General features: G+C 43.2%; 1 long non-coding RNA gene across 1 annotated transcript; it reads left to right on the top strand.

Annotated features, from left to right (window-relative positions):
* Positions 1–1,777: 1,777 nt before the first annotated feature.
* On the top strand, positions 1,778–3,553 carry LOC128422640 (uncharacterized). The gene is made up of 2 exons (XR_008332549.1): positions 1,778–1,863; positions 3,248–3,553. It is a non-coding gene; the product is annotated as an uncharacterized LOC128422640 (long non-coding RNA).
* Positions 3,554–5,007: the final 1,454 nt, after the last annotated feature.

Raw genomic sequence — 5,007 nt, 5'->3', positions numbered from 1 at the left:
GTTCTACCACAGAGCTGTAGCCCTTCCCTGGCTTAATAATAAGTGGATTCCCCACTCTGCAGTGCTTTCTTTCCAGAAAAAAAGATGGGGGAACTCACCACGGAGTTTGTTTCTTTATTGTGGTCCCAGTTGCAGTGCCACACCCGCCCACCCTGGGCAGTGGCTAAATGTAAGATGTGATTAATAAACTCAAGCTGACGATGATCTGGATTAAAAAATGGCCACGGCTTTATTGATTATAGATATAGGTGGATTTTTGGCTCAGGCATTGGGTGTGTATCCATTCTTGCTCTGCCCCTCCCCCCCAACACCCGGCCAACAACAACAACAACAACAAAATAATTATTTGATTTTTAAAAGGTAAGGGAACTCAGTTCACCCAAGTTCCTGCTCAAAAAAAAACTTCTGCCACTATGCATGCCTAAATGACATATTGAAAACTTAACAGCAGATGTGAAAATGCAAAACTATAATCAGGAAAGATATAAGAAGATAAAAAGAGGAAGATCAAACAGGAGAATTAACAGGAAGGCAATTCTCATTATACCTAATCTTAGATGGTACGTGAAAGGGTGCATTTTATCAAGTGAATAGTTGTGGGCATTTAATATGAATAACATGTACACAACTTTTTATACCCCCTCCCTTTAAACCATTTTCTGTGTTTCTCCCCAGTGTGTCTGTAAATCTCTCTTTTTGTGTGTGTGTGTGTGTGCGAGAGAGAGAGAGAGAGAGAGAGAGAGAGAGAGAGAGAGAGACACTCTGGTATGGCAACTGGCAGTGCGATGAAAATTTGTTTAATGCACGTAGTTCATTTGAAATAGCTAAAATGCTTGATTGATTTAATTATTTACCCAGCTTGGCTTGAGAAGTAATCTACACAGAGCTCAGGTACACTAAAGTGGTATAAATGGAAGTTTTAGAAATTAAAAAGAGGGGATGTGGAGAAAGGTACTACTGGTGAATTTTTTTAATCTTATAACAGACGGTTGGAAATAACTAGGTTGGAATAAAGAGAAGCTAGAGTGTCAGATATAGAACCAGATTTTAATATTCAGAAATTTAGGAATTAACTGATTCCAGACTTTAATGTGGGCTTAGGTTTTTAAAAAAGGAAACAAAAAGTAGCTTCATTACTCCTCTGTACAAGGGGATATATTTCCATGGCAACAACCCCGAAATTCCATAGCAACATTAATCTGGTTATTTGCCAGAAAGCCCATTTTACAAGGTAAGTAGAAACCTCAACTTTCACTCCTGCCCTTCAATGAAACAGCAGTAAAAACTAAAACTCCCTGTGGAATTTCTCACTTCTGTAAGATGAAGGGATGATCATTTTACAATACAGTGGTACCTCAGGTTAAGTACTTAATTCATTCTGGAGGTCCGTACTTAACCTGAAACTGTTCTTAACCTGAAACCCCACTTTAGCTAATGGGGCCTCCTGCTGCCGCCGCGCCACCGCAGCACGATTTCTGTTCTCATCCTGAAGCAAAGTTCTTAACCTGAAGCACTATTTCTGGGTTAGCGGAGTCTGTAACCTGAAGTGTATGTAACCTGAAGCATATGTAACCCGAGGTACCACTGTAATGGTCCAGTGATGATGGACAAGTGGCAATGGGCAAACAGGATCGCATGTGGCCGTGTGGGGGAAGAAGACCACAATTAGTGTGGGCAGGCTCACCTGGTCCGTGAATCTAACGCTGTGAGGCAGGGGTGGAGGGCCACATTATCTTGGGCAGACCCTTCTGAGGGCTGATGGGTGATGCCAAAGTAGATGGATGTAACTGTTACCTTTGTACAGCAGGCTAAGATGCAGCCGTAGGAACGCCAGAGGTTTCTACATCTACCCATCTCTATCCGGTCAGCCAGGCAAGAGCCATTATTACAGTTAAAGGCATATCCCATCTAGACAGCCCTGTTCAGGGAAGTTTTTAATGTGTGACATTTTACTGTATTTTTAATCTTTGTTGGAAGCTGCCAAGGGTGGCTGGGGAAGCCCAGCCAGATGGGCGGGGTACAAATAATAAATTACTATTATTATTATTATTACACAAAAGCATTCAAGGAGGGCATGAGGGAGGGCCGGTGAGGGGTTGGGGGGTGGTCTCTAGAGAGATCCCAGAGGGCCACATAGAAAGGCTAGGAGGCTCACATTTGGCTCCCAGCCCTTGAGGTTCCCCACCCTTGCTGTAAACTTTGAAACAGTCCTGGCCAACTGTTGTTTTTGCTACTGCCTTGCTATCTGGTCCAACCACATTTCCCGCCCCCCTCTCAGGAGAAAGTGTGATATTGCACACTTTGGTATGCATAAGACCATGCGACACAGACTTGTTCTCTTTGGGGCTTTGTCCTTTGGTTTAATATTATTTTTTTTATAGCAAGTATTTCATTTATAAAGAAATAAAGTGATACAAAGGGGGAAAAGGGGAGAAAGTGAGGGGGGGAAGCAAAGATGTGTATACGAAAGATGGGGGGGGGGCAAAACAAGATACAAAAATCTAATGCAATATACTCCCATACATTCTTATATAAACTGATATAGTGTTATTATCCTAATACATATGTAGATGTTAACAGCCTTCTACATTCTGTATAAACTCATTCCAAATGTTGTCATATTTGTCGAAACAAAGTCTGCATCTGTAAGCAATCCGTTTATAAGTTGCAGGTGTTGTCTTATTGTCGGTCCATTGATTGAAAGGTATCATTTCTTTATTCTTTGGGGCTTTGTCCTTGACGACCTGTTCTGCGCTCGCCTTGAAAATGACAACATAAAAATGGGGGAAAGGTAAAGTACTGACCCAAATGCCATGTCTTTCAATAATACATGGAGATTATGCTCCATTTGCGCCAGAAATAGGAACACACCAGGTTCTAGGGACTGTGGCTTCTTGCATCTTGCTTGAGCTCTTACTTTAGCAGAGAATGAGGAGGGAGACGCACATCCATAAACTGTGAACTGCAGAGCATGCAGGTTGCTGGGAGTGATAAATGAAGTGGGTCACACCTCTCATAAGTACTGTCTGTGGCTGTCTGCAGCGTCTGACAAGCAATATGGCCTCAGTTGGCAGCCAGTACTTTTTTCAAGGTTAGGTGTTTGCTGTTAGTAGATGGGATTTTGGAACCTTTAAAACCCTGAAGTGTTCAGAGGAAGATGCACTGAATGACCGGCTCAGTAAAAGAATGCAATTGCCACAGAGACGTCAGAAGAGCCCTATCTCAACTAGAATCCTGTTTTCCACAGTGACCAACCATTTGCCTCTGAGAAACCCACAAGCAGGACTTGAAAGCAGTAGCTACCATCTCCTGCTGTATCTCCCATGCTGTCTCTGATCCTGGATGAAATACTGTATGCAGCCAACAACATCGTTATGACTAATTCAGCAACGTATTGCTTCAGGTCCTGTGGCAAGCAGGGAAGAGCTGACCCAACTTCCACCATAACCTCTGTATGTGAAACAGCCAGCAAAGATTTTATGGTTCCATTTACCATATTTCTTTATCACGCACCACCTTGAGAAATGACGAAATAAATGATGTTGCATTCCGAGCTGACGTGTCACCTTGCCATCATTGCAAAAGAGATGGCTCACATCAGTACCGTAACTGAATACTAAGTAGTGAAAAGTGGATTGAAATGCCTAGATATGTGAACAGCGAGTCCTAGGATTATATGCAGGATTTCTTGGTTAGTGCAAAACCCTGGAACTTTGCTCCAAAGTCAGAATATTTCAGATATATTTCCTGCAATATTTATAACCCAGCCACCTAAGTGTTCGCGTAGTATAACGAATGTAATAAACTCTGATGTAAACTATAACCGAGACAGAGGAACAGAGTTACGGTTGCCATGGGAACCCTAATACTGAAGACAGTGTAAGCACCAAGTTATATTTGAAGTGTAATTTAATAGTTCGAATTACTTGGAAAGTGATATGGAATGTTAATAGCTGGAATATCAGATATGGCATTTGTAATGTTACTGCCAATTATAGCCATACGTACTGTTTTAGTTCTTGGAGGTGTAAATATAGAAAGTTGTCTAGAACTTTACTAGAAAAAAGAGAGAGTTAATAATCCTGATCAAGGGAGGGCAATCTGTTCATGGGAGAGACGATAGAGCTTTTTACACCCATTATTTGGTTCCAGAGATGGGGAACCTGATGGCCCTCCATATGTCCTTCATCCCTGATAATGCTGGCTGAGTCTGAGCCTTCCTCTGCTCAGGTCAGATCATGATTGTTCATCCTTCAAACCATGATCCCTGAGGTCAGCTACTTCAGCCAGAGCCCAGTTGTGTTGGAGGTAAGACCTGGGGGTTGGGGCTTGATGTTTGACATGCAGAAGCAAGGACAAAAGTGGGATGATGATTAAGGTAAAGGTAAAGGGACCCCTGACCATTACCCCCTCCAGAGGGCGTCATATAAATATTTTAATATAATATTTTTAACATTGTAATATTATTTATAATTAAATTTGAGGCTTACTACTTTGTGAGCGTGCATAGGATTGCACCTTATGTTACCTGCAATTTTTCACAAACCCCAGAGTTTTTAAACTTCAAGACAATGGAGATAGGTGCGGTGGTAATATTGCTCTGTAGCTCAGTTGGGAAAATAAAAAAATAATGAGTGGGGCTTGCTGTAAAAGGTTGCCATAAGGAATGCTCCTGTTCAGGGTTCCAGCCAGCCAGCCACCACCTTTTCTAGGATACCTCATTCCCTTTCCTCTCTGCCTCAGTTTCCTTGTCCACACTTCCAGGGCCATCTTAAGTATATCAGGCGCCATGGTGCAAAGAACCCTCCGACACCCCCCCCCGTGTCTCCCAGAGTTGCCAACCTTTTTTAGGGAAGACAGCGCTGCTGGTGATGTGCCCAGCTTTGCGGGGCTGGAGGAGGCGGGCAGCGGCTGGAGGGCAGCTCCTCCAGCGGGGAAGAGGTGAAGGCTGGACACGGCGGCTCCCAGCTCAGCTGGCCACGGCAAGCGGAGGCTCTGGGCGCGGTG

This window comes from Podarcis raffonei, chromosome 10 (assembly GCF_027172205.1).
Source record: "Podarcis raffonei isolate rPodRaf1 chromosome 10, rPodRaf1.pri, whole genome shotgun sequence".
NCBI lineage: Eukaryota > Metazoa > Chordata > Lepidosauria > Squamata > Lacertidae > Podarcis > Podarcis raffonei.
Note: the sequence above shows the minus strand (reverse complement) of the source record. Positions and strands in the feature narration are given on the sequence as shown.